Genomic DNA, 13,761 nt, shown 5'->3' on the forward strand with positions numbered 1-13,761 from the left:
CATACATACGTCGGCTCTCACTGACCCTCGTTTCTAGCCTCCACTTCCATCATCACTCCTGCTCTGATGTACCAAACACAGAGATGAACCGTTCCTCATCAGAATCTCCATACGGACCACTGACTCTGCATCTACAATTCTCCAGACTTCAAAAAAGAATTTAAGTATACTGTGGTACAGGAAATGTTTCAATAGAAAGTGATTTCTACTCACCTGCCTTTATAAAATCAAAAGGGGACCTAATTTAGCTGTGGATTATAACTTATTAAAAATAATTTAGAGTGATAAATTGTAGTGACATAGTATTTACCCTATAGCTGAGAGGAATTCAAAGAATCAGGTGACACAACCACTACAAACTCATTCTGTTTGTATCTGCACATTCATGTGACAAGTGTTTTGAGAATTTACATGCTTAAGGTGGAAAACATGAACAAAATTTCCTCATTTTAGTAATAAGTGATGTTATCCACGGATATATAAAATGAAAGCCTCTTTCTGCTCACAAAGAGATGCAGTCACCAATAACATTTTACATCACATAATTAAGAAATATCAAAATTGTGTCTGTCAGGGGTTCACCCAAAGTTGTGAGAATCTGTACCAAACTCAAAATACCACTGTACTCTATGTTATCAATCCCAGACCCACTTTATTCTTTCTTCCCTTGTCGTAGTGCATGGTGATGCTAGGAGATTTCTGCCATGAGGGTCCTCCAAGGAATTGTAAGCTGAGGCACCACTACTCACTGCTTCCACAGACCACCTGCCAGCAGCCCTCATCCACCTAACGCGGGCTCACACTTCTTGCTACAAGCTGTGAGCTGCCAAGGGAGGCCCATGACATGGGAGAGGCTGACGGACATCAGACATTGTTTCCTTCATCTTGTTACCAACTCTTGCCATGAAATGATCGTCCTATGTTTACTCTTTTGGTTCAAAATCTAAGAAGAAGGAAGGAAAATACAAGAAATGACTGGTTTACTCCTGAACTTTGATAACATTTTTCCTGCGTGCCCTGCCCTATTCATGCAGTTCACAATGCTTCAAATCCTGTCCAGATAGCATTGGGATACAATCTACAGTTTGGGGACACACTCCATGTGGAAGAAAATATATATTTTCGGCTCTGCTGAGCTTCAAGCATGGAGATAAGTAGGAGTGGTTTCTTTAGTCCATTTACATCCCCCAAGTCCCATCCTTGTTTTGGGGGCCAAAACCTCAGCCTCGCAGGACACATCTTGGGGAGATCAGCTGGTTACCCCAGATCACTGCTTCTCAAAATATGTTCCTTCCAAACCAGCATCGTCAGCATTACCTGGGAGCTTATTTGAACACAACTTCTTGGTCCTCAACACAGATCTTCCAATGAGAAAGAAAAGGGTGGGACCAACAAGCTGTCTTAGCAAGACCTCTAGGTGACTCAGATGCGGAATAGTATTCAGAACCACCACCATTTACATCTCGCATAGGTTGGCCAACAGAAACTTAATTTGTTGTTTCCTGGAATATTGGTCCCTAGAGTAATTTATGATGACAACTATTTATTAAAAAGTAAAGAGAGTTCTACGACCACACCTTGGAGTGTCTTTCCTCCTGGAATAATCATCTCCCAGACTCTCTCCTTCACACTCTCTCCCTCACCTCCTTCAGGTCTGGGCTGAAACATGACGACTTTTGTGAGCCCTTCCCTGTCCGTCCTAATTGAAATCACGCCCCCAACCTTCCTCCTGTTCTTATTTTCCTCTGTGGTATTTATCACCTCCTAATATATTTTTTAATTCACCTCTTTATTTCATTTTTATTTCTCTCCGCTCGATAAAATGTTAGCATCCGAGGGAGGAGATTTTTGTCTGTTTTCCTCACTGATGTATCCTGATGCCAAGAGCAGTGCTTGGTACTAAATGTGTGTCCAACAAGAAGTTCGTGAGTGAATGACCATGATTGTAAGAATTGGTCACAGGAGGACACAGTCAAAGGATGGACAGTGAGGGAAACGGCTTCCTGGGAAGACAAGGTCGGAGATAATGAGGACATGGCAATGGAATTGAAGAGAAGATGGAGTCCAGAGTCCAGATTCTACAAAAGAACCATTAGCCATGAAACGGAAGCTCCAGCATGAACTGACTTATATTGTGTCATATATTTACGCTCTGGGTACAGAGATGACTGTGAAATGTGGGGGAGGGAGATGGACCTGAAGCTCTGGGTGCGGGAAGCATGTGAATGATTCCCTTCAATTGGGGAGCAAAGCCTTCTCTGTGAGGGGAGCCAACAATCCCAGTCACCTTGAGGCTCAACGCAATAGGGCTCCCAGAAGGACTTGTGTTCCACTAAGGGTCAAGATTGTATGAGGATTATGATAAAGGAAGGAAACCATAATCATGGAATCTTACCTAACAGCGCACGAGGGATAGAGAAGTGATAGATCTGAGGGTGTGAAAGGGATGAAGCAGGTGTGTATAGGTCCTGTTCATTGATTAGCACAAAATGACCACACTCATGGGAACACAGACAAACAAGTGTTTTTCCTGAGATTTGGGGTTATGGCGCAGAGGAGTATACTAAGTAACTTTGTAATGAAAGATTTTAACAATCCAGTTGAGGATATAGATCCAATCTTAGGATGCAGACAGGATTCATCCCTGCCCTGCCTGAGCCCCCTTTCTCGCTGGCTGTTCCCCTCCCTGCACACTCGGGCCAGGGACACAGAAAGCCCGGCCATGGTGAGCAGGGCTCAGCACGGACACAGGGACTGAAGGACATGTGGGAACTTGAGCTTGTCGCAGCCACCAGGACCTTGGGCCTGAGCAAGGCAGAGATCGTCCCGGAAGATGGGGTGAGAGGGGAGGAAAATCACTTTCCAGAGAAGGGTCGATGTTGGGCTACAGGTGGTGAGGAGCAGCGTGCTGCTCAGAGTCTGCAGTCCTGCACCGTGAGCTCTTCATGAATAATGTGTGAGTGTGTGTGCGTGTGTGCGAGCACACGCGTGTGTGGTGTGAGTCTCTCTAAAGCCTCCATTTTCATCAGATCACAAGAAAAGAACTTTAGGTTTGCAGATACTTTATTGAAATGAAAATGTATTTGAGGTTTCAACAATTGTCTTGCCGTTTGCAGATCAAAAGACAAAAAAAAGAAACATAAGTTGTGGTTTCTACCAATAGACACTCCGTTATGATCATTCTCTGTAGTCGTCTGAGCCGAAGGTTTATGGAAATTTAATAGTCAGCACACCAGCCACTGCTATATATTGTGTCCTGGAAAACAAAACAGAGATATCACCTCCATTCCAATTCCTCATAAGAGGAAACTCTGGAAAACCAAACATTTCTTCTCATTGTTTTCTTGGATTTGTCTACACACATCTGACATTCAAGAAAGATAGCGCTGGAAGTAAAATCAGGATTATCTCATCATTTATTCTATTGTTCAGGAGACATTAATTGATAGCTAAGAGGACTGCTATTTCCAGGTCTCTCCAACCGCAGCCCCAGGGGACCCTTTAATAATTTTATCTGCACGTTTCCTGTTCTTTGAAATAATGTATCTAACAAAATTATGCAGTGTTACCAGTTTTCAATATGTCAGCTCAAATATGATGACATGTGAAGTTTTAGAGCTCCTGTATGACCTTACATGTTAGAAATACAGAACACAGTCTGATACCTCCATCGTATCCTTTGTGGGCCACAAAATATCGGAGATGTGCACTCCGACTGATTTGTGTAATCTAGGTATTGTTTTAAAAATTTTATTAGGGAATATGGGGAACAGTGTGTTCCTTCAGGGCCTATTAGCTCCAAGTCATATCCTTTAATCTATTTGTGGAGGGTGCAGCTCAGCTCCAAGTCTAGTTGCCATTTTCAATCTTTAGTTGCAGGGGGCGCAGCCCACCATCCCATCTGTGAATTGAACTGGCAACCTTGTTGTTGAGAGCTCGCGCTCTCACCAACTGAACTATCCGGCAGCCCCTAATCTAGGTTTTTAAGGAAAATATTCCTATACAGCAGTCGTTCCATTTTTTAAAAAATGCAATTATTTTAAATACACATGACATAAATAATACCATTTTCACCATTTTCAATATACAGTTCAGTAGTGTTAAGAATATCCCCTTTGCAGAGCAACCAGACCACAGGGCATTTGCATCTCGCTAAAGTGCAATCCATACCCGTTAAACACTCCCAATTTCCTCACCACCCAGCCCTGGAATCCATTACTCTGCCTTCTGTTTCCAAGTCATCGGCTACTCTAGAAAACTGATAGAAGTGGAGTCATGCTCTATGTGTATTTTGTGACTGGCTTTTTTTTTTTTTATCATGTCTTCAAGGTTGTTTCCTGTTGCTCCCTGTTTCAGAATCTTCTTAGTGACGTACACTTATATGTTTGTGCTTTGGCAATACTTCTAAATTGTCTACCCTGGGGTGTGTTAATTGTTACATTAGGATACAGAAAATCTCTACATAAAAACGAATCCAATCTATTATGATTAGAAAGATTATCTCATTGTTAAACTACTGATTTTGTTTTAAACAATTCCCTCACCGTGGTGGGTTCATGCCCACGATCTGCACGTGTCATTCATGGGCCTTTAATTAATGGCCAGGGATTCAGTCTTTTATACTAACAAATGTCGATTGCTTGAAAGGGCACTTTAGATTGTGTGGATAAGATGTGTGGAATAATCCTTAAAACGAATTCTCTGGACTCTATTATAAAGTTTAAAATGTTTGACTATTTGATCTACAAACAAGAAAAATTTGTTATTCAGATCACTTGTACAAGTGAAGGAAGGTCTTCTTAAGAATCAGATATTTTCTAAGCTGACTATTCGGGGAGTTTTTGCCCAAGCTTTTTTCCCCTCTAGGTGCTTTTCATTTATCACTCACTAAAGATTCCACAAAATAAAGAGACAGAGCAGCACTGAACCTTGGATGGCTTTCTTGGTGTGACAGTGTTATTCACACTCACCAACAATGAAAGTCGGGGAAATAAAGCATGGTCGACACTTGCTTTGGCATAATTAGTGACAAACGTAGAGCCTGCTGGCCCTGTCCAGTGGGTTCAAAACACTTAAAGAAGAAATCGAAATTACCACAATCACTTTTAGGTTGTCCACAGTTTTACCATCCTGGCTAAGAAAATATTGCTTCATTTCCTTTAGGGCATTTTCAGTGGGTTCATCATCTATCAACTCTTAATAATTCTTGAGGTATTGATCAACGCCCACGTCAGGAGAGATTGTATCATCTATCAGTTCCTCAAGGAGCGGGCAGCCAGAACCTGGGATGAAAGCATGCAAAAGTGGGCTCACTTACAGAGGTATGAATTCCTTTATGGGCACAGCTAGGGTCTTTGTGATCTTACATCCCAGGAGAGACGCACATTCAGAAAGATTATGGTCAACGGTCTTGAGTTCTCACATCTAGGAGAGTAAACTCAGGATCTGGGATTTCCTTCAAGCCCTGAAACATCTGCCTCCTTGCACCCCCTTCCTGGCTTCCACAGCCCAGAGAAGCCAAACACATGAAAACGAGGACCCTGGAGAAATGAGAGGCTGTGTGCTGGGCTGTGGGGAACAGGAGGTCGTCCACAGGGGCCCTGACAACACCGTGCAAAGCGAAGCCCGCCCTCCGTGTCAGTGCTCACCTGCAAAGCAGGTGATGGGGAGGGCGATCAGCATGAGGACGGTCAGCAGCTTCATGGTGCAGCAGTGGCTGTGGGCTGGTGAATGCGGTGTGGCAGCGAGGAAGGGACTCACTTTGGAGCTGAGGGCCCTGAGCTCCTCCTTTTATGCTCCTGGTGGCCACGTAACCCCTCCCCCCAGAGAGGGGAGGAGTCACAGGATGAACCTGGCGCTGGGCCAGGAAACCACAGCGGGAAACACCCAGAACCCAGCCAGGCTGTGATCTGTTTGTAAAACCCAGGAGACACAGCTTTTAGAACCCAGAACGACTTTGGAACAGAAATAATGGCACATGACAGTAGTTTCAATTAATGTAGACGTGCTTGTTCAAAAAAAGAAAAGCTAATTACAATATTGTGAGCCGTTTTGTTTCATTATTAGGGTGGTTCACTGTGTCCCCATCCTCCTCCTCCTCCTCCTTTTTTCCTTCCCTTCCTCCTCCTCGTGTTGCTTCTCTTTTCCTTCTCCATCTTCTAGGTACAAAATGGTTCATACCCTGTGTGTCTGTTCCTCCTGCTTCAGGCAACACCTGGGCTGGGTGCAATACCTCATTCCGCCTTGGGAGGCAGACTTCCCTCACCCACAGAGTGGAGTGGGAAAATATTAAAGTCTCGCCTACTTTGAAGATTGTTTTTGCAAAGAATATCTCACTTATTTAAGTAAATTTCATGAATTTGATTATAAATGTAGAATTAAATTTCATCCAGCTTTTGTTAGCTTTTTCGTGTATCTTACCTCTCTCTCACTGGGAGACAACGAACACACATACAGTTGACTGTGAGATCCAGGGAAAGTGATGGTGTAAAGAACAACAAACAACCTGTAGTGCAGCCGTCCTGTACAGTGGTCCAGGCAGCATCGGAGCAGGTACTTTTAAGCTTGGATGTGAAATCCCAGGGAACATCTGGGGAAGAGTGTTCTAGGTCAAGGGAACAGCAAGTACAGGGGCCCTGAGCTCACATGGCACTTGGCAAGGGAAGGGAAGTGTGCAAAGTGTGCCTCTTGGTGTCAAGAGAGGGACAGGACAGCCTCATAGGATAGAAAAGCCGCATGCATTTGAGCAGGGACAACATGAAGGTAACAGGAACAAGAGAAACAAAGTTGGGTTATGTTCAAGAAAAAAGAAATGGCTGAGAGAGCCTGAGAGATGAGTCAATGATTAAATCCCTGTGAATACATTATTCTCTGTATGGATTATTTGGGACTCACTTTTTTAGTAATTCAGGTGGAGCGTCAGTTGCCAAGCAAACTAATGAATTAGGAAGAAGCTAGAAATAGAAAAGAAGATCATGTTCTTATGGGTGTCCCCTCGCCCAGCTGACCATTGCTGGGCACTTCATTCCAAAGGCAAGTGAAGGACATTAGTAATGAAATGGGAGACTGTCTCCTTGAATGGGATTTCATGAGGAATTTTCCTGGTGACTCAGTCATTACGGACCAGCCCTGTCACCTGCTGATACACTGAGCCCTTCACAGCTTCTTACTCAGGAAACAAAACTCCACCTCATGTCCCACAGTAAAGTGTGTGACTCTACCTCCATGTTTTCTGCAAAGCACATGAGGACCATTTTCAGGTGAATCAAGTACAATCACTGCTCACAAAAGCTCATGTATATTAGCATCGGTTGAAAATGCAGATGGAAAAAACCAAAAGGTGAGAATGCCTGTATTGTTGGCCTGATTTTTTCCTCCTCCCAGAAGGCTCTTTGACTCAGGTCCCCAAATTCAGATACTAGAGCAGTGTAGTAGCCTTCAGTGTCAGTGTGTGTGACATTTATTGATCACCTTCTGTGACAAACCAGACACAGTAGATTTGGGGTGGAGGTGAATTATTCACAGATTTTACCGTGAACACCCTTGTCTCAAGTAGAGATAAATGTGAGGTAGGAGAGAATTACATTTGGCTTCTTAAGGCTCATAGTAGACCTGAGGTGAACTCACACTAACATTTGCTCATTTGAGGCCTTGCCTTCCTTAATAAAAGTGGTAACACTCAGTGAGACCCATTTTTTCTCAGCGTTTCATGCATTGACACAAAGCCTATAAAAGAGTTCTGCAAATTAGATGATCCTTGAGTTTCTGTTAATTGTAAGTGAGTCGTATACATCAGCCCCACGGTATTTGGGGACAAGATACCCTACATTTCTTCTGTTTCACTCATTCTGTAAAACTGGTTCTGCCCTGCGCTCCTGGGTGTTGGCACATTAACCTCATGCATGTGCTTTGGACGTGAACCTCTTCTTCCTTAAGATCAGGCCAAAGCCCACAAATTGGGCAGGGAGGTGCTTTCCCCGGCCAGAGACTTCAGGAAAGGCCGAGGTCTTGGGGACATCTTGATGTCCATCGTTCACGGTATCCAGGCCATTCCAAGCACAGGCGTCTCCCATGCCTGGGGCCACACTGGTGTGGAGATTTCACTGCTGTGTCCCTTTGCACAATGGGAATCGCACTGTGGAGGTCGTGAGGCCTGAATGAGTTACAGTGAGGAATCCTCAGAACAGGGCTGGGCACAGAGTAGGTGCTCCGAACATGTCAGCTCCAGCCAGTCATTTATAACCTGAGAAAGGTGTTCTGATAAACCTTGAAGGACTTCTGGGACCATATAGACCACTGAAAACTCTGCTTCTACTTCACATTCCCTAAAAGGCCTGGAGATACTATGTTCAGACGTGAAGCAGAAGGGCTAAAGTAGGAAACAAAGCACTTTTTTGACCTTGACCTGCACAACTGCCCTGTGTGAACTCCAGGTTGATTTCTGTGCAGGCCGCACAGTTTTCAGCTCAAGGCATTTGCTCCCTGAGAAGCCCCTGCTCCACTGTCCTTGCCTCAGTCCCCTTGGTTTGACCTCCTTATGCATTCCTGACACCACATCAAAGACAGCCCGCTTCTTACGTCCTTTCCTGGCCCTGAATCTCTGGGGATCTCCTTCCCAAGACTGCATGGCTCTCCGTGAGCACGTCTCTCCTGGGAACCAGACCCAGGCCCCTGGCTCTTTCCCCGTGTTGTGGTTCTGGAGGGCGTGACCTGTGCCCTCTGGTCTTTGTGTGACAAGTGATAGAAGGTGCTTAACTAATGATTGTGTAACTGCTCATCAGGACAGATTGTGAGTTATTACATGTTTTATTCTTGGGCCTATTCAGACAGAGAATGTCATTTGAAATTCAATGTCTAATGAAGGCAAGGCTCAAACACAACATGAAGCCTAAACCCAGGCCTCAGCGTCACATCCTGGTGTGACACCATGTTCTTTATGTTCCTGGAGAGGACTTCAGAGTCACCACAAGGAGGGCGCAGGTGACGACACGAGGAATTTGGTGCCCTATCATCTAGGGATAGGGCCACTTCAGTCCTTCTGTTCCCAAAAAGTAAACACTAGCTCAATCCAGTCTAACCCAGATCCATCTCATGACTTGGGACAGGGAACCAGATTTGGAAGCCGAGCCTGGATCAGGAGTCACCTCCAGCTATTCTTTTTGGCTTCTTCACCAAAACCCTGAACTTTACACGACTTAACATTTCCACAAAATGTGTGGTTAAATATATGATCTCAATACACATGTGAGAACTCACATGGTTAATTAGGTATCTACTGAATTACTAAGTTCCCTTCCTCTTCCTGCTCACATTTTATAGCGAACCTTTCAGATTATGAACCTCTGGCCCCTTGGACCAATACAAGGGGAATATGGAGAAACTTATATAAATGATTTCACTGCTAGAACCATGATTTTCACCTGCAGCTCCTTCCTGCAGGTTCTTTCTGAAAGGAAAATCTTTTTTTTGGCCAATGTCCAAAAGTCATAAAAATGTGTTTTGATATAGGAATGAGTGGGCTATTCAATTTCCTGTTCTTCACTTCGGGGAAATGTCCTAGTTGATTTTCTTTGGTGACTTTCTTCCCACCACAGTGTCTCTCCGTCTAGAAGCCTGTTAGATGGACGTCCTACATGGAAGCTTTGCGGACTTTTGTTTCTCACATATTTGTGTTCTTTCTCCTCCCACTACGAATAAATCACTTTGGTTACAAATATTACTTGTCTTCCAACTCCCTTATTATCTTTTCCAGCTGTCGTATTGCTAATTTTTCCAGAGCTGCTTGTACTTTGAATGTTTATTAACCGTAAAGAGAGTAACAGATCTTAGTAACCTGAGCTTTCTGAAGACCCAGGAAAGTGTCCCACGAGCGAACGACACTGGCCCAGGAATCTAGACCAGTCTCAAAAGAATATGAGTCTATTTAGAACTTTCTTGTCCCTTTATCTCTTCCCTTTTAAGCCCTAAATCTGTCAGAAAATATGGTTATCAGGTGGGATAGAAAAAGGGAAGTAAGGAGAGTGGAGAAGGAGAGGTCTTAATTGTCAACCATTGTGAAGTTTTAATTCTTATCCAGGCCAGGATATGCTAATCTCTAAAGGGAGACATTGAACTTCATACCATAGGAATGGAGAGCCATTGAGAGTCGGCTTTAAGTAAGCTTATGACAATCCGAGCTTTGAATCACATCACTGTATATGAATACAGTTCTGTATGCAGTCAGCTAGATTTGAACCATGGGGATAAATAAAGATAATTCAAATGAGCAAATCTTCAAAACTTTTATCTCCAGTGAGCTTTTTCTCAGAAGGTGGCAGAGGATATGCTCCACCCAAAAAAGTATTGTCATTCAGAGTAAGATGGATGCAGGGAGACGGTATCTGAGGAGCAGAGCCTGCAGAGACAGCAATTATGCCTGTGCAGGGAAAGCATTAGAAGCCTTAGGTAATGTCAAGAGACCCTGCAGAAGTCAATCCTTTGTACTTGGTTAACTCAGTTTGTGAGCCTGATCCAGAGTTTCTAAAAAATTACTGATATCTTCAACAAAGGAAACCCAGGCCTACAATAGAACAGAGAGGTGCTTCAGACATAATTTGACTGTCAGCTGTCAACACTCTGGGAGAGTGTGTCCAGGGAAGACGGAAACACAGGCCCTTCTGTCACCTACAGCTAACTTCCTGCTGCCTCTCAGAGAGCTACAGACTGTGCAGTCTTTCAGTGTGCTTTTGGTAAAATATACACAACATAAATTCACCATTTCAAGTGTACAATTTAAGTGTACAATTATTTGTGTAGTAATTATTTAAGTGTACAATTACTTACATTGAGTGCATTCTCAATGTTTTACTACTGCCCATTTCCAGAAATCATCCCAAACGAAGACTCTAGCCATTAAACAATCACTGTCTAACCTCTCCTCCAGCGCCAGTCTTTGGAGTCTTGCATATCTCACCCCCGACTCTGTGAGCATCTCATGTAGGAAAATGTCCTGTATGAGATCCTAAGTTTATTAGTTTTATAACAGTGAAACGAATGAATGACCTTCAATTGCCAGGCTTGAAGGGCTATAGAAGTAGCCAGGGACAGGTCTCCATGTGACCACCTTGGTGATGCTGGCAGTTGTCTGACTGTCGTGAACAGTCTTGTTCCTCCCTCCACTTCAGTGGTGGCCTCCACAGTCACTGGGTGTCTGCACCCTTAGGAGGCAGAGGTGAGGAAATGGGGACTGTATAGGTTCTATCCACTGAGATACCCGTATATTTGTCCTGGAGTGAGGCCTGGGAAACACTTGCTTTGAAATCGGCCCTGTTGATTGTAACACAGAGCCAGGGTTGAGGAGCATTGGGTGGGACATTCTTCATCCCCCCACATGCAATGATGGGAACAGTCTTTCCATTTCTGGGGACTAATAAGGACAAAAGGAAACGGAACCTCTATCCTGCAGGATAATTTCCACCCCATTGGGGTGCTCAATACATGTAAACTCTTAAGTATTTTAGAAATAATAATAATAACTGATAAATTTTTTTATGTTATTAATTTTCAATACATTCTCAAACAATACTGTGAAATGAACATTAAATCACAGAAAGATAAAGTGACAACAGAGTGATGACTGCCTGTCTATGTGTGTAGGTCAGTGTATGTGTCTGGGTGTGTCTGTGTGTGTAAAAGTGTGTATCTGTTTGTGTGCCAGTGGGTGTAATATATGTCTGTGTATAAAGGTTTATTTTAGGGTGTGAGAGTCAGGGAGGGCTTCACAGAGGACGAGACGTGAAAGGGACCCCACAGATGAGGTTGTCAGCTGTCCTGTGCAGGGAAGGTTACAGAGGCAAAGGGAGAACCACGTGTCCTGGTGCACTGGTGTGACCCACATAACACATGGGTGAGTGGCACACAGACAACTATGGCTGAGCACAGAATCCTGGTGAGCAGGGAGAAGAGGTCGGAGGGATGCCAGGGACGGGTCGTGCCAGGCCTTGTGTGCGACACCAATGGTGGGCCTGGTCCTCCCAGCGATTCCAGTCTGGGTCTCAGGGGGTTGCAGGAGCTCCATGTGTGCACCATGCATAGTATGCAAACTGAACGTGCAATGTGTTTCAGAAAATAGGGACCAATTCCAGTGCACATGTTTCCTGATGTGATTAAGAATACACAACTGTTGTAAAAGAATTGGAGACACCAATAATAGTAGATAATTGTTATCTTCTATTCTCTCAATCACAGTGTGAAGAAATATCCCTATTATAATTGGAGAATGGGCTTCGGACTCAGAATAAGTCCTCGTGCTTGACACATTCAGAAACACATGACGTCTAGTATTTCTGGGTCACAGGCGTAATATCTGATTCACATTTGTTTTAGGAGGGTCACTGTGATGTCCGTGAGTAGGGTGTGATGCGGGAAGGGTATCAAGACCCCAGGAGACCACTTGGGAGACTTTGGCACCCGCCAGGCAGGACTAGGAAAGGACCGTGATGATGGTTGTGTGGGGGGAAAGGACAGGAGCCGAGTGGGGCTCTGGAAGTGGATGGGGCAGCACCTAGATGACTCTTAGATGTCAGGGGGAGATGCATTGCAAGAGGTTTATAATAGTCCCCCGAAAGATATCCACATCTGACACCTGGGAACTTGTGATTTTTCCTCCAGAGCAGAGAAAGACTTTGCAGAGGTGATAAAGTTACAGATTTGAGTCAGGACAATAATCCTGAATGTTCTGGTGTCCTCCAAATGCCATCTCATATATTTTACACGAAGAGGGCACGGGAAGATTTGCACACACAGAAAGGGGAATGCAAAGTCACATGGGGCACTGATTATAGTGATGTGGGCACAAGACAAGGCATGTCACCAGCCTTCCAAACTGGAAGCGCCATGAACAGATTTTCATCCTGAGTTTCCAGAGCCAGCGCTGCCCTCCTGACAGTGTGTGTTTGGCAGACTCTTACGGATTTTAGCCTTTTGTCCTCCCCACTTTGATAAAATAAGGTTAGTCACCTAGTGTGTGATGGTGTGTTACAGCCGACCCTGGAAATGAGTCCGGGGGCCTGTGAGGTATCCAAGTTTTCTGAGTCACCTCCATTAGCCTGGGTGGGGTCACGGCAGAGGCAATGGTGGGGGGCAGACACTGTGTATTTTGTATATTCCCTCTGAAGTCAAGTGTGGATTTCTTGAGAGGCATTGTCCAGATGGCAGCTTGATGCTTGTTTGTGCAGCTTTTGGGACAACGAGGTATAAAGCAGTGGCCGCGCGGTGCAGGCCGTGAAGAGCAATGTGAGTGTGCAGAGCGACATGAGCTCCCTGGAGGCTGAACCCTGAATTCACTACAAACTGAGAAGGGACAGAAAACAAGTGATATGGGACCATCCTAGGACTGAAGCACAGTGAAGGGGTGAGGACCAGGCAGGTTGTTTGTGGTTATGATGAGGATGGAATAGCAGTGACGCTGCTGGCTGGGAACCACGTGACCGGCCAGACAGTGAGGCTGCGGGTATCCCTCAGGTCAGGCCCAGGAGCAGGAACCTTGTGGTTGCTTTCTACCCCTAACTGTCCTTTTCACTCATGGCCCTGCGACTGGGAAATCTGTAAAGTAATGCAGGATGGTCCTGGGCCAATATTACCTCTGTGGTCCCTGCACCTCAGGCCTCCATGGGAACCCGGATGCTGGGTCCTGAAATGTACTAGTGACAGCACCCAATGGCCACTTCATGATGAAACCACCCCATCCAGACCAGAGAGTATTGGATGATAGAAAGACACGCA

General features: G+C 44.7%; 1 long non-coding RNA gene across 1 annotated transcript; it reads right to left on the reverse strand.

The window, feature by feature from the left end:
- Positions 1-3,045: 3,045 nt before the first annotated feature.
- LOC109439623 (uncharacterized) lies at positions 3,046-5,787 on the reverse strand. Its single transcript, XR_012497821.1, has 3 exons — positions 5,649-5,787; positions 5,095-5,282; positions 3,046-3,256 (listed from the first exon to the last, which is right to left on the reverse strand). It is a non-coding gene; the product is annotated as an uncharacterized LOC109439623 (long non-coding RNA).
- Positions 5,788-13,761: the final 7,974 nt, after the last annotated feature.

This window comes from Rhinolophus sinicus, linkage group LG06, assembly GCF_036562045.2.
Source record: "Rhinolophus sinicus isolate RSC01 linkage group LG06, ASM3656204v1, whole genome shotgun sequence".
Classification (NCBI taxonomy): Eukaryota; Metazoa; Chordata; class Mammalia; order Chiroptera; family Rhinolophidae; genus Rhinolophus; species Rhinolophus sinicus.